The following is a 25,528-nucleotide window of genomic DNA, read 5'->3' as shown; positions in this document are numbered from 1 at the left end:
TTGTTTAGATGATGCACTTGTTTTTATCTACTGAGCATGTGCAAGCATGAGCAGTCTGTTTTTCTTGTTTCCTCACAGTGGAGTAGTGCATTTCTATTAGCAGTAAAAGTGAACGGTGTGGTATCGAATCTACTTCTTTCGTTTCTTTCTTATTTTTTTTTTTCAATCAGATCATTTTTATTCAATTGTTTCCTAAAACAGACAATATAAAAGAAAAATATATGATAGCAAATATAACACAAATATACAAGAAACAACCAAAACCGATAACATCATATGGACATATCGATAAAACAGTATCCATGAACTAATTCATTTAGGTAAAATCAACTAGGCATGTAAACATTTAAATCACTGCTGTAATTCAAAAAGATACATAAAGACTTGGAACTGGAGCAGTCAAAATCACATCTTGAGCTCACATATATGACACTCATACGTCTAATTTAATAATAATATGAAGAAATTCTAGAGTATCTTTAATGTGTACATAGTGTAGCCATCTGGACCAAAGTAAAAAAAAAAAAAACATTACAATTTGATCTAACACAGAGGTCCATTTGGATAATGAGGGAGAGATGGTGGATATCCATTTCCTTGCCACCAGTCGCCTAGCGGTAAATAAGGCTTTGTGTATAGCCAATTTGGTGTACGGATCCCTCCCAGGGGATATCCAGAATTGCAAGTATGCAAACTCTAGGTGTGTTATCTAAGAATATACCGAAGACGGAGTGAATAACCTTAAGCACTGCACCCCAATATCAGACCAATTTGGGGCATCTCCACAGTAAGTGTATCAGGCATCCTTGGCGAAAACCACATTTTGGACAAGAAGGGTCAATCTTGGCACCTATTTTGAACAGGAACGCAGGGGTACAGTAGGTCCAATGCAAAATAAAGAGTTGGGTATCTCTTTGATTCTTATTATTATTGTATCCAAGCACCAAATTGAGGTCCAACCCCAAATACAGATAGAATGGCTCTTAAATATCTCCATTCAACACCATCAAATGCCTTCATTATATCTTATGCCAGAAATGCTCTGTTACCTGTATTGTCTATAGGTACTTGCATATTCAGATATGCCCTTCGTAGGTTAATAGCAGTGAATTTATTAGGTAGAAAACCAGATTGATCTGGATGCACAATAGATGACATTTTCATAGACAATCTGTTAGCCAGCACCATGCTAGAATTTTAACATAATTATTCAACAGTGAGATCGCTCTATAGGATTCTGGTTGAAGGGGGTCTTTGTTTTTTTTTTTTTAGGAACCACAATAATAGTGGCCTCATACATAGTGCTTGGGAGGCATCCCAAATCTAGTGCTCCATTGAATGTTTGCAGTAACAGAGGCAGAATAGATTGTTTATAATTCTTGTAGACCTTTATTTGCAACCCTTCTGGACCCGAGGCCATACCATTTGGGAAGCTAGCAACTGCTTGTTCCATCTCCTGCATGGCAATAAGAAATCCGACACAGTTAAGGTAGGCAGCGTTATACCTGAGAGATGCCTTGCTAGGTCAACATCAGAATATTAGAATTGAGAAAAAAACATTTAATATATGTTGATTATTTGTACAAAGAGAGTCAGAAGAATCCCTAATGGATCCAATATAGGATGATGCTTGTTGAGAGCGAGCAATCTGAGCCAAAAGGTTTCCTGAGGCATCTCCCTCAGCCCAGAACACTCTCTTCGTAAAAAAATTATTTGTTTTGTGCTAAGCTTGCTTAGCATCAGATAGATGAGATACCAATGTCCTTTCACTATCTGGAACTGCTGGTCTTGCTAGGCTTTGCCGTTGCCTAGTGGGTGACTTAATACGACGAATATGTTTGATAAAAAAGACCACGTAGGTAGGCCTTCAGGATGTCCCATACCACCAATCCAGAAGCTGAGCCTGCATTAACAGCCCAATAAGAGGACATATCGTCCTCCAATGATGCACGTTCCCCTAACAATGATGACCAGAAGGGATTTAGACGACAAGGGGTAGAGGAGAATTGTTGGCCCAAAGTGAGCCGAGTATGTACAGTACCATTGAGTGATCTGACAGATATCTAGGCTGGATTTCCACAGTGGTGACACATGGTAAAATTTCAGAAGCTCCCAATACATAATCAATACAGGATAGTGTATTATGTGTTTTTGAATGGCAGGTATATTGCTGCTCGGCCAAATGAAAAAGGTGCAACATATCTGACAAGCCCATTTCCAGACACATCTTGGCAAACAGATAAATTGGTAACTCATGGTGTAGAGCAAGATGGAAATGTATCTCTACTTTGATCCATACAGTTATTAAAATCCCTCATTACCTATATTGGGAGTTGGAGTTCATCTACAAGGAAACAGGCCAATTCTGTAAGTGCATCAATATAGTACGGTGGTGGAATATATATAGAGATATTGGCAACCACGCATTCTATATTATGTAATGGACCGCGAACAAATATGAAACGTCCATGCGCATCAATTTTCCTCTGTATACTTGCAAAACACACCCATGAGGACAATCCCTTCCATTCGATTGTTTAACTCCTGCATGCTTTCTTGCAATTTTTGCATATCCTCCTTGAGCTCTTTCCCTGCGTTACTGAACATCTTTTCAATTTCCTTTTTTATTGGCAACTCAGCCAGGCATTCATTTAACTCCTGCGAGATCTGTATTTCTCCTCCTTCCACCTCAGTCACTTCAGACAGTTCCCCAACTCCATTCTCTCTGAACGATCTGATTCCACAGGGAAGACTGGGAGGGAACCCCCTTGTGAGTCTCTTAGCTTCCCTCTGCCCCCATGTCAGGTTAACCTCAGTTTCAGCAGGCTCTGTATTTTTCACAAAAACCCCTATGTCCCGTCCGCCTCTCACCGGTATTCTGGCATTGGGGGTAGAAGCACCCTTTTTTGTGCTGCGACCCATCTATATGTCTACACCACCTAACCCACTGTTTATCTTCCTCCCGCTCTGACTGCCGTAAATATTCAATAGTAGTAAATGTTCAATAGCACGTTATAGTCCTTATCTACAGCAATGGGTTAAAAGTTATCACATGCAGCTCGTCTCACTGGCAGCTCGTCTCCTCTCCTTTTGCCCCCTCCACCACCGTTGCCGATTCTCCTGATGCTCGTTTTCAGTTTTGCTTTTTTCCTGTTAGTTGGGGCTTGTCAGGGCTGATCCTTCTCTGTCTCTCATCACGCTAGCAAGCTCTCTCCTTGGTTAGACGCCGGAGCTTTCAACGTACACGTGCATCGGCAGGCCATCTTCAAACCACACCTTCATCTTTTGTTTATTAACCCTCAATTTCATATTTACTTATTGGTGAGTGCATAGATATCCTGTTTGTTTATTATTACACAGCCACTCTTCAAATATTCTGCTTCCTGCAACAGTATTTCTGTGTCTAAAACTGTCTGAGGCAGAATTGTCAGACCAGACTGGCCTTTGCTGGGCACTGTGTGCAAGTGAATGTTTTTATTTTCTGCTCTGTATGTTACTACTGCTTTTATTCAGAAACTTGTGACATTTGTGATTTACCTAGGTGTCACTAATGCTTCTGGTTTTTCCAGTCAAAAGTGGCCTATACATTTCAAGGCTTCTGAGGTGTTGCTATAGTGTACAAAAACTGATAAAAATCATCTGGGATTCCTGTCTTATCTTATTCAAAGACTTGTTCGGTAACTGAATTATTGCCTCTCAAACTGTGTCTTATATGGAATAAGACTCCAGGAAAAAGTCAGTTTATAGACCAAGACAGCTCAATCCAAAATTTAAAAATCCTTACTCTTAATTCTTAGAAAAATCTTCACATACTTTATAAATATCAAACATTTTACTGACGTAAATAAATCCACCGCACCATAGACACCTCTATTAAAAAATGACAACGTTGTCCCAAACACACAAATAATGCCATAATAAAGAATTAGAATAGCTTTTCCGTTGTTTCTATATGTAAAATTTATTAGACTTGATATGTATTTTTGAGCTAAATATTTGTACAAGATGGCATTAATGTGTGTTTGTTACAATGTTGTCATTTTTTTAAAAAGAGTGTCTGTGGTGCGGCGGGTTTATTTAATTCAATTTAATTTTTGATATTTATAAGTATGTGAAGATTTTTCTAAGCATTACCAAAGAGTAAGAATGTTTACATTTTGAATTGAGCGGTCTTGATCTATGAACTGACTTGTTCTGGAGTCTTATTCAATATAAGACATGGGGGAATTTATCAAAGCAATTGCGAGTGTTTGAATTCGCATTTGGTTGCATGGGATATATTTGTGCCAGATTTATGTTGCTAGTGTAATGTTGTTCATAAATGAGATTAAATAGACCCCAAGAAAGAAGACTTGTAACTCCAGGCAAAAAGCTCAATGTCACTTCTTGAAAAAGTGGTCATGGGGACTTCTTAGGTAGCATATTTATTTTTTTGTTAGGTGATGCTCCAGTTTCAGACAGCTGCAGGACAAGTGCAGATGTAAACGGTTCCGTACTTTCATAAATCAGGCGCAAAACACGTGCAATAGGAAAAGTAGTGCAAGCTCTGGTCAAAACGGGTGTACATGTTAAAAGGAAAGGCTAAATAGATTTGCACACACATAAAAAAAAAAAACTATTCCAATGATAAATTCCCCCCAGTTTTTTGTTTGTGTTGCTATTGTGACCTGTGCTTGTTTTACTTTATGTATTTCACAAGTTGGCCACATGGGGAGCTCTCCCCTTTATTTCTGCTTAGGCTTACTGGGAAAAAACGAACTGTTTATTTCCCTCCTCCATTACCCTGGATACTGGTGATGTAGCTTTCACTTTGTAAGGAGCGCCAGCTTTTGTGTAAGTTATACAACGTCCAGATATTGGTGGCACCTATTTAGGTTCCCGGGGGCATGCACTCTTTCCTTCCTGGCTCCAGGGAGGGATGAGAGACTCCAGATGCCGGCAGCGGCGGTGGGGGGGGTGGGGTGCCCGGTATTTTTGAAAATATCGGTCATCAGCGGCTTGTGAGCCGCTGATGACGGCTATTAATTTAAAGGGGACAGTCTGCTGAACAGTTCTACTATAAGCTGATGGTCGCTGAACCATTAGCTTATAGTAGAGCTGTACGTCCTTGGCAGCGAAAGGGTTAAGGAACATAGCACATACATTAAGCACATTAAAAAAAATACACCTAACATATGCTTGTCATAAACACTAGATCATATCATTGATGCAGTAGCTGGGCTTTGACAGATTCACTCAGCATGAGAAAGTAACGGTTGCCTTAAGTGAGGCTGCGTTTTACTCTTTTAAAGTTAGAGGATTCTGCTGATATTTCTACTTCTGTGATTTATAGTCTAGGTTCTTGTAAACCTGAGCGCATCTGCAAGGTTTTTTTCCTTTTCATCCTATTTCTGATTTTTATGTAAGTATAGGGAAATTTCTGGTTCCTAGGCTCTTAAAGTCCCTGTATCCTTTTCCTGATTATTTTAGCTGGTTTACCTCTTCAACCATTATTGGCTATGGTCCTTTTTCCCCAGACTTTGGCTATTTGGACAAAATCAGATGATTGTTTCTTCTCATTTCATATGTGATACATTTTTTGATGCTTATCATCTGTTGTCTTGTGTGTCTGTCTTTTCTATTCAGATAAGCAGAGCTATCTGGTTAAAGTGGTGGTTGACGGAATTCCAGTGCATGAAGGGACTTTTGTGTTTTACCCTACGCGAGAGGTTGTCTTTTTAATGCTACCTTGGATTTGATGATTAAAAAAACCTACGGGAGATAAAAGTGAACACTTTGTCTGTTTTTAGGTTTTCTTTTTTAGTTCCCAATTTCAAAAGATGTTTTCCAAATCTCAGCAAAAAGTCCGCTTTAGCAAGGAGGTCAGCTCCCTCCTCTTCTATAGCTGGTGGTGGAGGAGGGGGGGAACGCCTCATGGAATTTGCAGAGATGGGAAACTCCTCCTCCTACTTTGGTTCTTTGCTTTCCAGCTTTGCATGTCTCACCAGTGTTAAACGAACGTATTTTGTGCATTTAAAGGTATGTTGGATACGGGTGTTATTCCAATTCCTTTGGCAGAACATTTTGCAGGTTTTTACTCAAACCGGTTTATGGTTCCCAAATCCAACAGAAGACTTCGTCCAATTCTGGATTTGAAAGCATTCAGTGGGTTTGTACATATTAACAAGTTCTGGATGAAACCATTCAGTTGGTTGTTGTCTCTCTTAGTCAAGGAGATTTTTTTAATTTCCATAGACATAATGGATGTGTTTCTACACACTGCTCTATTTCCAGCTCATCAGCATTCCCTTTCTTTTGCGATAGCCAACCTCCATTTATTAATCTGTGTCTCTTCCCTTTCGAGTTGGCTTAGGTTCAAAGGGTTTTTACAAAGCTCTTGCTCCAGTTCTGAGATATTTTCATTGCAAGGGCATTCCAATTATCAGAAACTAAACAATATTTTACTTCAATCACAGTCTCTTCCTACTTAGCTCAATGTCTAGACAATGCTGTGGATATTACAGGACTTCGAGTGGCTTCTGAACATCGATGAGCAGTCCCTAGTTTGGTCACACCACTTGGAGTATTTGGGTTTTCTGCTGGATATCCTTCACGCAAAAGTGTTCCTCCCAAAAAAAAAAAAAAATTGATGTTGCGAGATAAAGTTCAGTTTCTTTGATCCCGTCACCACTCCTCTCAAAGAACCTGTATAACAATTCTGGGATCAATGGTGTCAACCTTCAAAGCGCTACCTTTTGCTCAGTTTCGTTCCAGGACTTTACAGAGCAACATTCTTACAGCGTTGGACAAGTCTCTATTGGACTCTAGTCTCTCTTCTATCGCTGGACAAGATTTAGTCTCTGTCCATGGTGGTTGACATCCCCTGCCTTGATCATGTGAAAGTGTTTTTTTTCCCTTATCTTAGAAGATTGTCATGATGGACACCAGTCTTGTGAGATGGGTGGTCTCTTGAATCATTTGTCTGTGCAGGGTTGTTGGTCTCCGGAGGAATCCAAGCTTCAGTTTTATGTCCTGGACATGATGGCGATTTATCTGACATTTCACTAGACCCATCTTCTGTCTGGGCAATGGCATACATCAATCAGCAGGGAGGCAGCAGGAGAACATCGTCGGTGACGGAAGTACATGAGATCTTGAATTGGGTGAAACTTCTGTGATGTCAGCAGTACACATTCCAGGAGTAGCAAACCAGTAGTCTGTTTCGTCTGTATCCGGGCGAATGTTCTTTCCATCCAGAGATGTTTCAACAACTTTGTCAATGCTGGCGAACGCTGAATGTGGATCTTCTGGCTTGTTACAACAAGAAGGTCGACAGATTTGTGTACAGAACGAGGGATCCAAGGGTGGATACGGTGGATGCCTTGGTTGCTCTGTAGTATCGGTACACACTATTGTATGTTTTTCTCCTCCAGTTATATCGACTGCTCCGTTGGATAGTACACAAAGGTATTCCATTCATTCTCCTCGCTCCAGATTAGCCTTGCAGGCATGCTGATTTGGTTCATCTGTTGGCAGACCATTCCTGGCTTCTTCCCGATTGGACAGATCTGTTACCTCTGACCCCAATCTTCCACCCTGCTTCTTGGTCTCTGTTTTTAACAGTTTGGCTATTAAAACCCAAGTGTTGAAAAGGAATTTCAGATTTAGTTATTCAGTCTATGCTTAAGGCTTGTGAATTCTTCTACTCATTAGATTTTTTTAATGTATGTGAAGGATTATTTTCATGCGAGTCCTTTTAGGTTTTCTACCCATGCTCTTCTATATTGCAAAATTTTGTCTTTCCTTCAACTTGGGGTAGAACAACATTTAGTACCATAAATGGTAAGACATTTGCCTGGTCGGTCCTTTTTCAATGTCCTCTTCTAATTCCGGAAATCTTCCCTTTTATTTTAGTTAACATTAGTCCACAAATTTTGAGAAATTATCGACCTCCATGAAAAAAATGGGTTCTTTCATATTTTAATTAGATGAGTTAGAAAACAGGTGATAAAGGTGCTGGTCGGCTAAAGTTTTCAAAATATTTCACAATAAAGATTTATACACAGACGAGTGTATTTGCCTACAAGGGAGGGAGGTGTCTGATGATCATGATGCCTCGTAACTTCCCGACAAAGTAGGGTAGAACAATGAAAACCACATGGAAGTGTACAGTATAAATGTATCTTCACTTTGAGACTAAAGATTACTACCCAACTATAACTTATTGTTCTTTTATTGCAAGGTACATTTGCCTTGGTCAGATATATGCATCATACAGTTACATCTGGTGGCTTATGAAAGTGTCATTGCCTAACATTTCCGAGGAACAGTTGTGTGATATTTCCCTTCAGAAGCCAAGATGCCTCGAAACTGTGTAAACATTGCAGATAAAACTGTGTAAACATCGCAGATAATTTGTGGTGAGGTTACATTTGCATCTCAGAAGTGCAGTATGGCGGCAGTGGTAAAAAAAAAGGCATACCACCTATATTTTGGATACATAAGGGATCAGCACAAGATTTGGGCCCCTCATTATTGTTGCATTACATGTGCAACTTATCTGCATTATTGGCTAACAAGAAGAAAAAGTCCATGCCTTTCGCAGTCCCAATGGTGTGGAGGGAACCCACCAATCATAGTAGCGCCTGCTACTTTTGCATGGTTCCCCCAATTGCAAAAGGGATCTCAAGAAAGAAGTGAACCATGGAATATCCAAACATTCCATCCACACTGCGTCCTGTACCCCATGATGAGGAATTGCCTATTCCAGATCCACCAGAATCCTACATGAAAAACTAGTAAATGAATTGAAAGTTATGTTATTGCTATCAATAAAAAGGATACATTTATAATGATAGGTGTGGCACCATTCTCATTGTTATATTACATTTTGCAGAAAAGGTATAGAGCATAATTGCACATGCCCCTCGTAATTTTGATGCAATTTTGACCTGAATCTGTATCTTGAAAACTGGAGCCAATCAATACTCAGGACTTAATTTTCCTTTTATTAGCGACCCAATTCTGGTAAAATTGAGCTACTTTAATTTCCGAGGCTTTCTCCTTGTAGACCAGTGTTATTGTGTAGCTCCTCCTTTTAGGTCTCATTGAACTTAGTTTTATCTGTTTTACAAAACCTTCTTTTGAATCTTTGAGACTTTTCTTTGTCTTTATTATCTAAAAAGGTTGCTTTCCTTGTGGCCATTACCTCGACTTGAAGGGTTTCCAAGTTGTCTGCTTTGTCTTGTAAATAACCCTGTTTCATTCTTCATAGGGACAAGGTTGTTTTGAGATCGCAGTTTTCCTTTCTACCCAAGGTAGTCATTTAAATGAAAACCTTGTTTTACCTTCACTTTGTCCAGCTCCTCTCCTTTCTTAGGAAATGTATCCATCATTTTGGATGTTGTGCGGTCTATCAGTGTTTATCATTCAGCCACAGCTTCCTTTTGACATTCGTACTCTTGTAAAGCCGAATGTGTACATGAAGCTTCCAGCACTGCTGTGATCAGGAGGTGCACTTCTGCAAAAGCAAGTGGGAGGGGGATCAGAAAGAAAGGTTTATACATGCTCACTGAGACTGTAAATGTGTATGGGCTTAAGAACCCTTCAGTGCTTCTAACAGGAAACAGAAAAAAAGCTTTCCTCTTTTAATATTATTCAGGATGAGATATCTTCTTTGCGGTTTGATGTTTGTTTGGGAAAGTACTTATAGTATCCTTAAAATAGTGATGTGATTTTTTTATTTTTTTTATTTTTTTAATTTACAGATGGTAAAGTGAATGAGAATGGGCTGTTGCCAGAACCAAAAGACCGCACGTTGGGCCCCATCTTTCATAGTGAAAAGGTAATATTTCTGGACTTTGGTTTTTGGGCATATAAACATTCTTTCTTGGTTGTAATAGCTTTTTGTGTTTTTTTTGTAATTTTTCTTTCATATCTATCTTTTTAGTATTCATCATAATCCAAAATGTTGCTTGCAAAGTCATGGCAAGTAATTTAAAATGTTTTATTATGTTGATCGTAATTAATATTATAACCTTAAATTTAAAATAAAGTTTGTTTATAAGAGAACTATGGGGTAAGTGTTTTTCCCCATAGATCTCTTTTGGGTCATGGTAGGACATATACTAACCTCCTCCCGTGACCCAAAGCTCAGTAGCCCGCGATATACAGAGAGCACTGCAGCCTGACAGATCCCGACAATACTGTCGAGGTCCACCCAGCTAGCTGATTGACAGTGGGCTCTGGCTATCTAGAGGCAGAGCCGGCTGTGCCCGCCCCTCCCCCCATTCGTTCTTCCACTCAGGGCTGGAGGAGAAGGGAGGGGGGAATCCATGCGGGGAGCGGGATAGTCGCCGCTCACTGCAGAGAGACTATCTGAAAGTGAGCGGATCGGCGTCATGTTTCTGCTCACTTCCTGATCGATGGAGCCATCCTGTGACAGCTTCTTTGTCAAAGGTCGGCTCCAACTGTGAGGATGAGTGGAAATCACTCACTTCATAGTTCTCCTTTAATGCAGCGCAGTAATCATTAACATATCACTAAATATATGATTTTAAATACAAGAAGTGTAACTACCTGATTTTGACTTGGCATCAGCCTCTAGAAGTCCCTGTACAACAAGGCTGGCATGTGAGAAGAGATAGAAGCACAAGGAGCCAATCTGTTTATGTTCTGACAGAAAGCATGCTAATAGGAAGAGAGGTCAAAGTTAAAGCGATCGCACTGTGCTGCTTTTCCTTTCACTGTCCAGTCACAGGCTCAGAGAAAGTGGATTGAATGATGCTGGCCCACAGACACAGAATAGAGAAAAGTGTGTAAAGATAAATTGAGCATAATCTATGCAAACTTACTGTGTTTAATGACTTGAAGACCAGAGTTGCATAGGTTGAAGAAAGATACAAGTTAATCGAGTCTAACTAACATATAGAGTTCACTCAGAGTGTTAAACCCCTTTCCTGTCCAGACCATTTTTCAGTATTCAGCTCTGTGGTACTTTGTCATTTATTCAGTCATGCAGCACCGTACCATAATTCATTTTGTATAATTTTTTGGGGGGGCAGATAGAGCTTTCTTTTGGTGATATTTCGTTTTTTTTGTCTTTTTTTTTTACTGTGAAGTACCTAGAATTTTGAGAAAAAAACTGTTTTCATTAGGTTGTGTTATAAAACATTTATTATTATTATTATTATTACCCATTTTTTAAAATGAAATATAAAAGATGGAGTCATGTCGGGTAAAGAGACACCAAACATGTCGAGCCTTAAAATTGCGTGTGCCCGCAAAATCACAAGAGACTACAATACCCAAAATTGGTCATAGGCGATGCTTTAAAAGCTTTTTACTACTCATCAATTTAGTGTTAACCGTGATGGATGGCCGTATAATTATTGCTTACACGCTGACGTTCGCGGTGATATGTAACGTGCTGTGGAAGCGTTGTTTTCGTATGTAAGCGCACCCTACACGTGGGTACGTTTGCATGGAGGTGGGCGACTTTAATTTTTTTTTGTTTAACTTTTTTTGTTACTTTATGCAAAAACATTTTTACACTTACCTTTATTGCTATTACATCGGTGGCTAACAAGCTTGAGGAGGGTTTTCTGAAGAAGTGGGCCTCTTGACCGGTTGTGGACCTCCATATCCTATTTGAATAAGGCAGTGGTGATTCCAGTGGAGGAATCTCCCTCATTCAGGGTTACGATGGACAGGAAAGGTCTATGTATACAGTCGCTGAATTGGCCCTTGTTGTTTAAGCTGTCAGTGTCTGCAGTTGTTCATCATTTCCTGTAGCTCAAGTGCTGGTCTGCTGACCAGACTTCAAAGAACGCACTGATAGACCTGCCCTTTTAAGGGTGACAGTTTCCCAATGACTGGTCTCAAGAGTACCTTCCTACCTCAGCTTAGGAAGGGTAAGGAGCCGTGGCGTAAGCAGTGTCCTTCTTTTCCAGCTCATAAGCACCTTTTTGCACCCAAGGCATGTCCGACAAAGGTCAGAAGTCAGGCAATTTCTCTAGTGATCCCAAGACATCATGGCCATCCAAGTCTTCCAAGCCCGCCGAGAAGTCTCCCTCTGTGTGAAGGTTCTTTCCACCTGTGCGTCTTAAGGGTGGGAGGATGTCTTCTCTGGTTTGTGGACTGCTTGTCTCATGCAGCGGACAGTTGGCTTCGCTAATTAATTTTTTTGGGGTTGCTAAATAGATTTTCTTTTCCCTCCCCACCCCGTTTTTTTCCTTTGCCAAATCTTCACCTGTCCCTCGCACGTCTGTGCGACCTTCAGTTGGCTGTTCAGGAACTACTGCACTTGGGGGTGGTTGTCCCGGTTCTACCGTCGTAAAGATTCGGGGACTTCTATTTGAACCTCTTTACGGTTCCCAAAAAGGAGGGTGTTTGCCTGATTCTGGATCTCAAGGCCCTCAATGCCTTTGTCAAGGTTCAAAAATTAAAAATGGAGTTCTTTCGTTCGGTGGTGGCTTTTCCCCATCAGTGTGTTTCCCCAATCATCTTCCAGGACAGCAGCCTGAGAGATGATTGGTTCCTCCCTCTACAGGAAACAGAATCAGAACAGTTTAAAAACCCCTTCCACCCCCTGTCCCTCAGTTTAGATTGTGTTTCCTACCATCTACCATCCAAAAACATGTTTTTTTTTCTTTCCTGATCTGATGGCCGTTGGGTCAGCGGTCCCCCTCTGATGCAGCTCTGATGGGTTGTGGTTGCCTGAAGCCTTGCTGTCTTTTGTCAGGGGTACACCTGAAATGCTTCCAGGACCTCCCTCCTGTTACAGGGGGATGACTCCTGAGCATAATTGCCCTGTCCCCCTCCTCCACTTCTGGGGTAGTGCATGTGGCCAGAGGGGGCATAATGTGACAGCAGTTCTTGGGCTTCTGGTAATGGCAGTTGTTGGGCCGAAGGCAGGGTTAATGTGGCTCAAGCCCCAGTCTGTATTCCATGACATCACTTCAGGCTCCCGGGATGACGCATTTCTGGTCGCACTGCAGCATGAACCCTAAGTTGGACAGCATGGGGCATCACTATTGGAGGACTGGTAAGTGACACTACAATACCTGCTGATCGGGAAGCCGGGTGGCAAGTCTTTACACACCGCCCGGCTTCCCGACTAATCAGGAATCCAGGTGGCGAGTCATTACACGCTGCCTGCCTTCCTTAATGGGACTTCCGGTATCGGTATTCGGTATCTGCGAGTACCGGGAAAAAAAATATCGGTACTCGATACAGAAATACCCGTATCGGTGCATCCCTAATATCAACAGCAACTTGGTTTGTAATGGGAAGGTAATTTTTTTTTTTTTTTTTTTTTTATTGGAAGTTTTCAGAAATACAGAATCCCAAATAATATAGCAATACAATAAGAAACAGGTCATAGTGATTGATTCGAAGCAGAAAGGGCATAATTTGACTGGGTTAGTGGTATAAACATCGGTGTTGCGGGGCTACAATCCTTCAGGCTATAGGTAGGATAGGGATAATTTGAACGTACACAAAGAGCCTATCGATCGTCACAGAACATACAGTATAAACAGAGTCCCGGGTTCCGTAAAAAAATGGGGGGGGGGGACTCAGGTTCAGAGATGCGTTATCTGTAGGAAGTTGTAATGATATACAGTCTAGAGAAGTAGTAACGTCTCAGTTGTTACTAAGTCGGCATCGAAGTGGGGCGGAAGACATTTCCGGATCCAGGGATCCCAAACTCTTTCAAATTTGTGCATTGTGTCATGGAGTTCAGCTGATAATTTTTCATATTCAAGTACTGTGTGTAGACATGCTTTTGTTTCAGAAAAATGTAAAGAGGGGGGCAGCCAGGCTTTAGCGATAGTTTGCTTAGCTGGGGTGAGCACATGTGTCATTAGGGTAAATTGTGTTTTATTCAGATTAAGGCCTCAAATTTAGAAGAGCTATTGCCGGCTGAAAAAGGGGGAGGGGGAGCGGATGAGCAAACCTATAAAAGCAAATATTTTGTGCCAAAAATGTTGTGCTATCGAGCTGTGGAGCATAGATGCCCGGGGTGTCGCAGAGGCGATAGTAACGAGGGGATGTTGAGGGGAAGATGCGGGCTAGTCTAGAAGGAACATAATACCAGCGCATTAAGACTTTAATTGGTCTCCACTGCCGCCACGCATTGAGAGGAGGTCTTGATCGTGGCCCAAATTTGCAGCCATTGTTTGGTATCCAAAGTTATGTCACGGTCACGTTCCCATTGAGACATATAGTCTCAATGGGAACGTGACCGTGACATAACTTTGGATACCGAACAATGGCTGCAAATTTGGGCAGGAGAGGTAGAGGGGTGAAGAAGGGAAGAATAGAGCAAGGAGATTACCCCTTTTTTCATGTGGAGAGTCTCTAAGCAAATGCGTTCAAATGAGGTGAGAGGAGAACGGGCGGGTTTAGGACCTAACATGGAGGTTAAGAAGTGACGGATTGGTATGTAATGGAAGATGTCTGCAGTGAAAAGTTTGTCTAGTTCGTAACAATGAGAAGGGTGTAATACCATTGGAGTCGAGGAGAGAGTGAATTAGTTTTATGTTGTTGGCCGACCATTGAGAGAAAGTAGATGGGTTTTCTAGGCCGGGGGGTGGGAGGCCGGGTTGTGGAGAAAGGAGAGAAGGGGTAGGTGGGGGGAAATGAGGTGTCCCCGAGTACTTAGCCGAATCCCAGACTTTCAGTGAGTGGAGGGTTATCTGATTGTGGATGCGGGGATGATTTTCCGCGATTGACCAGTGTAAGTTGGGCACTCCGAGTGGATCACAGTCTATGGCCTCAGGAGAGACCCACATGGGGACTTCAGTTGTGGCATAGTTAGAGGGGCAATTTGTGCCGCACGGCAATATTAAACTATGTTAGGGACACCTAAACTACCCAAAGGTCCAGGGTGAACCATTGAATGCCTAGGGATACGGGGATTACGACCCGCCCAAACGAAGTGCATCACTTGTCTCTATAGTATACGGATGGTATGGGAGGGTATTGGGACAGGGAGGACTCTGAAAAAATAAAGTAGTTTTGGGAGAAAGGTCATTTTAATAGTTGCTATGTGGCCCATTAGGGAAAGGGGGAAATGAGACCAGGTAGTGAATAAAGAGCGTAAGTTTCTAAACAATGGAGGATAATTAGCAGGGTATAGTGATGCATAGGAAGAAGTCAGATGAACTCCCAGGTAAGGTAGAGCGGGGGAAGGCCATGGAAAGGAGACTGATGATTGCAGTTGGTGGACAATCGAAAATTGGAAGCAAGATATCAAGGGCTTTAGATTTGGAAAGATTCACGGAGAGACCGGATAAGGCGCAAAGGAAGAGAGGACTGTAAATAGATTTGGGAGCGAAACAAGAGGTTGGGATAGGGAGAGGAGGATATCTTCTGCAAACAGACGCAACTTGTGGTGATGGCCAGCTACAGGAATTCCCGATATATCAGAGTGTTCACAGATCAGCTGTGCAAGAGGTTCAATGGCTATTGCGAAGAGCATCGGGGACATAGGGAATCCCTGCCTAGTTCCTCTATGTATAGGAAAGGGGGTGGATTTAAATCCAGCGTAATGCACTCTAGCAGTGGGGTAGGAGTAAAGAGCAGATATCAATTTACCAAATATAGGGCCAAATCCCCAACGTTCCAATATATAAAAAAGATAGGGCCAGGAGAGCGAATCGAAAGCTTTTTTTTATATCTAGAGAGAGGAAGATAGAGGGGATATTCTGTGTGCATGCTAGATGAGAGAGGAGGGTTGCTCTACGTATGCTGTCTTTGGCCTGACAGAGTGGCATAAATCCAACCTGGTCTTTATGTATAAGTTGTCCAATATCCTAGTTGAGTCTGCTTGCTAATATTTTAGCTAGGGTTTTAATGTCCAAATTAAGTAGGGATATGGGGCAGAAATTGGCCCAGAAAGTGTTATCAGAATTTGACTTGGGAATCATGCAAATTGATGCAGCTAAGGTATCCTTGCGAAGGAGAAATGGGATCTCAGAGCATTAAAAGATGAAACCAGGATCGGGGCAAGGAGGACGGAGAATGTTTTTATAATAAAGAGCAGGAAAACCATCAGGGCCTGCTCGCTTATGAGTTTTGAGAGATTTTATGGCGAGGTGGACTTCTGAGTCCGTAATTGGATCTTCTAGGAGTTGTTTGGTGTTGCATAGTTACATAGTATTTGAGGTTAAATAAAGACATAAGTCCATCAAGTCCAACCTATTGCTGATGTGTGCATATGTATAGGTCCACATATCATCTCGTTCTTAATACCTGTACCCCTGTATATTACGGTCTCTCAGGAAATCGTCCAAAAGCTTCTTGAATGATTCCACACTCTTAGCTGAAATCACTGCCTGTGGCAACGAGTTCCAGACCCTAACAGCTCTAACTGGGAAGAACCCCCTTCGCCCCTTGTGCTGGATTTTTTTTCCCACCAATTTTAGGTGGTGGCCTCTAGTCTTTGTTAAGGAGTTAATCGTGAAGAGTTTGTTGCTAATGTTGCTGTCACCATTGAACATCTTGTACATGAAAATCATATCCCCCCTTTAAGCTCCTTACTTCAAACGTGAACATGTTTAAATTTAGTAGCCTTGTCTCATAGCTCTGGTCCTCCATTTCCCCTAATTAGTTTGGTTGCCCTCCGCTGGACTCTCTCCAGCTCAAGGACATCTTTTCTGAGTACCAGTGACCAAAACTGGACCGCATACTCCGGGTGAGGCCGAACCAGTGATCTATAAAGTGGCAAAATTATAGACTTGTCTCTGCAATACATTCCCTTCTTAATACAGGACAGGACTCTACTTGCTTTGTTTACAGCATCCTGGCACTGCAAGCTACCATTCAGTTTGTGGTCTACAATGACTCCCAAATCTTTTTCTATTTCTGACTTCCCTTGTGGCATACCCATAATTGTATAATCCATTTGCTTATTTTTAACCCCAAAGTGCATTACTTTGCATTTATCGACATTACACCTCATCTGCCATATATGTGGGACTCCCCTATTTTATTCAAGTCCTCCTGTAATGTTATACTGTCTTGGTCCGTTTCTATTACCCTCCTGATTTTGATATCAGCAAACACTGAAACATTGCTCTTCACACCCTCCCCGATGTCGTTAATAAACAGGGTGAACAGCATGGGACACAGCACAGAACCTTGAGGCACACCACTCATGACACTAGCCCAGTTTGAAAAGCTGCCATTTATTGATACTCTCTGCACACGTTCCTGTAGCCAGTTCTCTATCCATGTACACACCATTTCATCTATGCCCATAGATCTCAGCTTGTGTAGTAAGTGTTTGTGTGGTACCGTATCAAAAGCCTTTGAGAAATCCAGATATACCACATCCACCGGCCTCCCTCCATCCAGATCTCTACTTACCCCCTCGTAAAAAGTTAGCAAGTTAGTCTGGCAGGAACGGTCTTTCCCGAACCCATGCTGATTATCACTAACTATGCCATTATCCTGAACAAATTCTACCAGATAGTCCTTAATCATTCCCTCTAACAGGAATTTGTGGAATGGAAGGGTAAGAGAACAGAATATCCGCAGAATCTTTGGACAAAGTGTGGTCCGGAGTGTAGAGTCGTGCTAAATGGTTGCTAAATTCATCTACAATTTTGGTTGGTTTATTGGCAAGGGAACCATGACAGGTACAAAGGGTCAGGTCTAAGTTACGAAGGCGAGATGCCAGCATCGTGTCAGGCTTATTAGCATGCATATGGAAACAGTGTTTTGTCCTTCGTAATATGATGTCAGTTTTATGGGTGGGTAGTAGGTTCAAATCCCGACATGCTCCTTCGAGTCGACGACGATTAGCAGGTGAAGTGAAGAGGGAAAATTCTGTTGAAGCCTCCAGAAAAGTACTTTCCAGAATTATTTGTCTTTGCAATTCGTTCTCGTTTAATTGTAGAGGAGAGCTCTATGCATTTCCCCCTGATTACTGCCTTGTGGGCGTCCCAGAACGTTATCGGAGATACGTCCGGTGTAGAGTTATTGGCCAAGTAATCCCAGATAGCTGAGTGAATGGAGAAGACACTGGTTTCATCTGACAAGATATTCATTAAGGGACCAAGAAGGGGAGGGGGAAGTGGAGATTATGGAAGAGAGGGACAGAGTTACTGCGGAATGGTCCGACCAGGAGATAGGTAGGATTGAGGCAAACATAAAAATCCGGCGCACAGATCTAAGTGCAGTATAAAAGTGACTGTTTAATAAAGGATAAAAGTAATGCACTTACAGGATATTAAAAAACATCTCGCCTGTCACGCATCAGATGAAAGTCCAATCTCAGCTGCTGGTCCAACATTGTTATCAGGATATGGAGAGAGCAGAGTCCAGTCCAGAAAGATTCTAATAAAGAAATAACGTCACCAGCACGCCAAAGGATAATCAAGCAGTAGTCCATTTATTGGCACATTGCCATTCAAATGCAAGCGCTTTTGGGGCTTCAAAGGGTCCCCTTCATCAGGCTCAGAATGAATATATCGTGCATACCTCTTCTCCTGATTAATCACCAGTTTAACTGGAGCTCCTTTGACACTATCAATATACAGTCCATAAACAATCGATCTAGTTTCGCAAGTTTCTGACTTCTGTTTTTACGTAGGATTGAGGCGGATTTTATCAAAGGAAGTGTAGTTTGGGTGAGGAAACTATGGTCTATCCTGGAAAAGGAGTTTTAGGGGGAGGAATAGAAAGTGTAATCTCGCGTAGTAGGATGCATTTCTCTCCAGGCATCTATGAAGGCATATTTGGCTAAGAGAGTGGTAAAGGGTGAAGAGGGGTAGGAGCTAGGCTGAGTTTTAGGAGATTTATCAAGAATGGGGGAGAGAGGTAAATTTGTGTCTCCACATAGGAGGAGTAAGCCTTTTTGATGGTGAGCAATGGTGGAAAGAAGGTGATGAAAGAAACCCACCCAAAACTCACTCGTCCATGTCTTTATGGACCTTGCTTTGTGCACTGGTGCACAGTCATGTTAGAAAGGAACAGGAAGGGGCCATCCCCAAACTGTTCCCACAAAGTTGGGAGCATGAAATCGTCTAGGCGTATCGAATATGCGTGCGTTTCGTGCCACAGGTTTTTACAACGATTCGCGGTTTAAAAAAACGCGCTACAAACGCGAGTTTCCGAGGGCCGCCTAACTGTATCCCAATGGATACATGCGGCAAATACGCCCCAAAGAAGCTCCTGTACTTCTTTGGGCGTAGGGCGTTTTGCAGCGCGTTCCTACGCGATGTAAAGCGCCCAGTGGGAACCATGCCCATAGGCAATCATTGGTTTTCACATGTTGAGCGTTTTACAGAGCATAGGAACGCGCTGTAAAACGCCCAGGTGTGAACCAGGCCTAAGAGTTTCCATCACTGGAACTAAGGGCCAAGCCCAACCCCTGAAAAACAACCCCACACCATAATCCCTCTCCACCAAACTTTACACTTGGCACAATGCAGTCAGGCAAGTACCGTTCTTCTGGCAACCACCAAACCCAGACACGTCCACCGGATTGCCAGATAGAGAAGCGTGATTTGTCATGCCAGAGAACACATCTCCTCTTCTCTAGAGTCCAGTGACAGTGTGCTTTACACCACTGCATCTGACGCTTTGCATTGCACTTGGTGATGTAAGGCTTGGATGCAGCTGCTCGGCCATGGAAAACCATTCCATGAAGCTCTCTATGCACTGTTGTTGTGCCAATCTGAAGGCCACACGAAGTTTGGAGGTCTGTAGCTATTGACTCTGCAGACAGTTGGCAACTTCTGCGTACTGTGCGCTTCAGCATGCGCTGACCTCACTCTGTCATTTTACGTGGCCTACCACTTTGTGGCTGAGTTGCTGTTGTTCCCAGTTGCTTCCACTTTGTTTATAATATCACTAATAGTTGACCGTGGAATATTTAGTAGCAAGGAAATGTCACGGATAGACTTATTGCACATGTGGCAACCTATCACGGTACTATGCTTGAATTCACTGAGCTCATGAGAGTGACCCATTCTTTCACACGTTTGTGGAAGCAGTTTGCATGCCTAGGTGCTTGATTTCATACACCTGTGGCCATGGAGGTGATTGGAACACCTGAATCCCAATGATTTGGATAGGTTTCCCAATACTTTTGGCAATGTAGTGTATTTTTTGGTATAGTCTAATCTGGCCTTTCTATTCATGAGGCTTACGAAGGGTTTGCACCTTGTGATAAATCCTCTGTATTTTCTCTCATTAAATCTTCTCTTTATGGTTGACTTGGATAATGATTCGCCTACCTGCTGGAGAGTGTTCTTCACTTTGCTGGATGTTATGAAAGGGTTTTTCTTTACCATGGAAAGGATCCCTTGATCATTCACCACTGTTTTCTGTGGACGTCCAGGCCTTTTTGTGTTGGAAGAGCTCACGAGTGTGCGTGTGTTTGTTTTTTCTCTCATTTTACCAAATTGTTGATTTAGCCACTCCTAATGATCCTGCTATCTCTATGATGGGATTTCTTTTTTGTTTTTGTTTTTGCAGCCTAAAAATTTCCTGTTTAGCTCTTCTAAATGCATGTTATGGGTTCACAGCAGGGTGGATTTGATTTAAATCATAATTTTTAAAGAGCAACTGTCATCTCTGTCCCGCAGCGGCTCCTCTAACCTGCTATTGACTCACCGACAGTCCCATTCACTTTAATGGGATGGCTGGTGATGCGGCAGTGACGCAACAGGGTGAGGGACGTGGCGGGCAGCAGGTGAGTGGATTTGCAAAACAATGGGATAAAGGAATATTCCTGAACTTTAGGATTTATCTCATGGTTGCTTACTGTGAAATTGTGTGACTGCATCGATGCAGTGCATGTTATCTCAGTTTGCAGAGCTTGGATTCATTGAATGAGTTTACCAAAAAGTTAAATATTGCAGAATATACAGCCTCATGCTACATAACTAAGCTCCATTTCATGCTGAATAAACTAAATAATGTATCTTAAAAAGAAAACTATCTTTAGATTACTCAAAGCATTTTATTAAAATAAATTTGATAAAAATAAAAAAAATCAGATTTTTTTTTTTTTATCCACCCTGGTTCACAGCAGTAGCTTCCAAATGCAAATGCCACACCTGGAATCAACCCCAGATCTTTTTTCCTGCTTACTTGATGAATGAAATAATGAAGTAATAGCTCGCCCCTGTCCATGAAACGGGTTTTGAGTCAATTGTTCAATTACTTTTGGTCCATTAAAAAAGAGGGAGCTACATTTTAAAGGGCTGTAATTCCTAAACCCTTCCTCCAATTTGGATGTGTATACCTTAAACAGAGCTGAGAGACTTTGCACTTTAAGTCCAGATTCTTTATTTAACTGTAACTTTTTGTAAACAGCCAAAATAGCAAAACTTGTGTTAGGGTGCAATTATTTCCAGACCTAACTCTATATACTGTATATGCATTGTACCAGGTTGGAGTTCAATTTTAAATGAAATGATCTCCATGTAGATGTGACATGCATATTGAAGAGCTTATTTTGCAGAAAGCAGGTAAATTATGCCTGTTGTGTTGTCTGCTTGTTTTCACTGTTTACAGTTTTTCTTGCAATTAGTTTGTTTTTCCCCCCTCTTTTTTGATAGGATAAAGAGCCATATCTGGCAGCATCTTCAGGCAGAAGCAATTTTAGCCTTCAAGACTCTGATTGTCCACCAGATGCTAAGGAGCGGTGAGTAATTGTACTTAATAGTTCACTTGGCTATGGGGTAGTGCTACATTTATTTTTCTTTAAGCCCACTGGAGGCTCCAATCATTTTTATCACTTTATAGTCCTGTACCCCTCCCCCACATGGTATGATTTGTCACTGATTTTTGCTTGGAAATTCCTTAAAATAGCCTTTTCTCTTACTGAAAATGCTGCTTCCAGCCTTAACACATGTTACATAGTATTTGAGGTTGAATAAAGACACAGGCCCATCAGGTTGAACCTTTTGATGTTTGTGCATCCGTGCATGTGTGTATGAGTCCCTGTGTGGTCTTAGTTTTTAAGAGTACCTGTACCCCTGTATGTTATGGTCTCTTGGGATGGTATCTAATTGATTTTTTTAATGAATCAATACTCTCTGCTGATACCACTGCTTGTGGCAGAGAGTTCCAAAGTTTAACACCTCTGACTGAAAAGAAGCCCCTACGACCTGTGTGGTTAAATCTTTTCTCCACCTATTTTAGGTGGTGGCCTCTAGTCTTAAGGTGCCCATACACCTGCCGATTATCTTAACGATAATCGCAGGAAATCCCGCAATCGTACGATAATCGGCAGGTGTATAGAAGGTGTTCGACCGTTTCTACTGTACGGTCGCACGTCTTTTGTCTTACGAGCAGGCTCGAAAACCCGCCGAGAATCGTACGATTGTCGGTGGGTTTGTGGCCGACAAATGCAGCACGAGCAGGTGTGCACACTGCCCGTTTAGCATTGCAGTCATATGCATTTAGTGGCGATGTTGCCATCGCCACTAAACATTCTGTACATCAAAGTCATGTCCCCTCTTAATCTTCTCACTTCCAGCGTTTGTGGTACAGTGTCAAAAGCTTTGTTAAGATCCAGGTACACTGCATCCACTGGCTTTCTTCTATCCAGATCTCTACTCTTTGTAGAATGTTAGTAGGTTGGTCTGACGAGAACGGTCCTTCATAAATCCATGCAGGTTATCACTTATTATACCTTTGTTACGAACAAAATTCACTAAATAGTCCTTTATCATTCCCTCAAACAGTTTGCATACTATACATGTTAGACTGACAGGTCTGTAGTTCTCCGGTTGGTATCTTGAACCTTTTTTGAATATTGGTACAACCGTAGCTTTACATCAATCACTTGGTACCCTTCCATTAAGTATGGAGTCCTTGAAAATGAGAAATAATGCCCTTGCTATAACATGGCTGAGCTGTTTGGGTACCCTAGGGTGCAGGTTATCTTTCTTAACAATTTATTTGTATCAAGTTTTTTATGTATTGTTGAACCCTGGCTACCCTTAACCACTGCTGTATCTTGCGCATTAAGCTACTCACATTCTTATCTCCATTAAAACCGTCTTTTTCTTGAGTGAAAACGGAGGAGAAAAATTGAATGTAATACCTCAGCCTTCTCCCGGTTGTTTGTAATTATTCTCCCGTTCTCATCTTTTATTGGGCCTACCTGCTCTTTTCTTTTTTACTGTTTATAAATTGGAAGAATTATTTTGGGGGGGTTTCTTACATACTGTGGTGATATGCTTTTCATAATCTATTTTAGCTGCACCGATTTCATGTTTATATTTCTTATTCCATTCCTTGTAGCTCTTGAATGCCAATGTAGTCCCCTCCATCTTATAGTTTTTAAATGCCAGCTTATTTTCTTTGATGTATTGTTTTACCGTTTTATTTAGCCATGCAGGCTTAGCTCTTGATCTTTTATTTTTGTTACCCAATGGTATGCACTTGGTAATAGCATTATGCAATACATTCTTAAAACAATCCCATTTATGGTCAGTGTTCACTGTTAGAAATAAGTTGTCCCCTTTAGTGTCATACACTAGATGACGCAGCTTATCGAAAGTTTGCTTTTTGGAAATTTATCATTCTTGTCAAACCAACACACTTCTCTTTTCTGTACCCAACATGAAAAGTAATCACCCTCTGATCACTATTACCCCATGTATCTCTAATTGTTATGTCTTCAGCTAGGTCTGTGTTATTGAAAATTATTAAATCTAGTATAGCATTCTTCCTGCAACAGGTTTAGGAAACGGCCAACCATTTATTGAATGATCAGTTCCATTTGACCAATCAATATCCAGATAATTAAAGTCACCCGTTATAACAACATTTCCTGGCTTTCCAGCTAATTCTGTTTGGGAATGTAGGTGAGCCTCCTCCTCTTCCCTTATGTTCGTGGTTTATCACACACACTCCCATAATTAGTTTACAACTAGCTTCAGTCTTATCTAGTTCTAGCCAGAAAGACTCAACAGCATTGCAACTCTCTGTCATGATGTTGTCTCGTATGTGCACAGTTAGATTGTTTTTTACATACATGCATCCCCCTCCACCCCTTCTACCAAGCCTGTCCCTCCTGAACAGGTTGTGCCGTGGTACATTAGTTGCCCAGTCATGTGAGCTGTCTAGCCAAGTTTCTGTTATTCCTACTATATCGAAGTCCTCTTCGAGTAGCATAAGTTCATGCAACCTCTAATTTGTTTGCTAGGCTTCTATCATTTATGTACATACTTTTTAGTTTGGTGCAAGCGGTTTGAGTTTTATTATTGCTCATTCCTGCAGCCCAACTAATTTCTTTATCTGGTCTGGGTACAGTATATTACTGATTAGATTGACTTGAGTGAGTCCTCTGTCCCCCCTTGTATTGCAGCCCTCTATATTAATTGCTTCTGTAGTTACTTGCTCTTTGTTTATTATATACATTTTTATTCCCTCCCCCATATTTTAGTTTAAAAGCTCCTCCAATCTTTTAACCATTTTCGATGCTGCACCTTCCCTATTTCGATGCAACCCATCTCTGCTGTAGAGCCGGTAACCGACTGAGAAGTCAGCCCAGTTCTCCATGAACCCAAAACGCTCTTTCCGACACTAGTTCCACTGCCACTTGTTCAGTTCTCTCAATGCTCTTTGGAGTGGCTCTTGGCACCGGCAGTATCTCAGAAAATTCTACCGTGGAGGTCCTTCTCTTCAACCTAGCACCTAAGCCTTTGAACTCTTTTTTTTTTTTTAGGACAATCGGCCTCCAGTTTTTTGTCATTGGTGTCGGTGTACCATGACAGCTGGGTCCTGCCCAACCCCTTCCAATGACCTGTCCATGCACTCAGCAATGTGTCAAACGTTAAACAAATTCTGCAGGGAATCTGCCAGGTCAATTATTGCTTTCCTTCCCCTGGGGGATCTAATGGCCATCAAAGATACCTATTTACACATCACTTTTTTCCCACCACATTAGCGCTACCTGTGGTTTGCTCTGGGAATAGAACATTACCAGTTAGTTGCCCTTCCCATCGGCTTTTAAACTGTACCTACGCTCTTCACCAAGGTGTTAGCACCTGCCCCAGCTCTTCTCTGCTCTCAGAGTTTTTCCATAATGGAATGGAGTACCTGGACGACCTCCTGATGATAGACCAATCGGATAAAACTCTGTCAGCCACTGTCCAGTAGACAGTGCAGATGCTACAAAGATTCAATGGATCTAAAACTCCAGAAATCAGCACTGGATCTGACTCCTCAGTTTAAGTATCTACGCTTAAACTTGGATATGGCCCGATCCAGGGTCTTCCTTCTCTGACAAGCTCCTGTCTCTCCACTGCCATGTGCTGGCCCTACATTTCAGGAGCCACGCAGCCATACACTTTTACGTGAAGGTTTAGGCCTGCTATGAAGCAGCACACTATGTTCAGTTTTACTCCAGCCCACTGCATTTTTTTTTTTTGGCAGTGTGGGACAAGGACTCCCAGTCTTTAGATCCAAACAGAAGAAAAGCGGGCCGCACACCAGCTTCTGCTGGGATAGTTTATTGAAGCTTGTACCTTATCACTGGTGTCCCGCCCAAAGTCCCCCCCCTGTGACTCGTTTC

The 25,528-nt window shown here is 41.8% G+C and overlaps 1 long non-coding RNA gene across 1 annotated transcript; it reads left to right on the top strand.

The window, feature by feature from the left end:
- The first annotated feature begins 1,082 nt into the window (after positions 1–1,082).
- LOC108794941 lies at positions 1,083–20,814 on the top strand. The gene is made up of 3 exons (XR_001941728.1): positions 1,083–1,095; positions 8,145–8,150; positions 20,692–20,814. It is a non-coding gene; the product is annotated as an uncharacterized LOC108794941 (long non-coding RNA).
- Positions 20,815–25,528: the final 4,714 nt, after the last annotated feature.

This window comes from Nanorana parkeri, unplaced genomic scaffold, assembly GCF_000935625.1.
Source record: "Nanorana parkeri isolate BGI_ZX_2015 unplaced genomic scaffold, ASM93562v1 scaffold915, whole genome shotgun sequence".
Classification (NCBI taxonomy): Eukaryota; Metazoa; Chordata; class Amphibia; order Anura; family Dicroglossidae; genus Nanorana; species Nanorana parkeri.
Note: the sequence above shows the minus strand (reverse complement) of the source record. Positions and strands in the feature narration are given on the sequence as shown.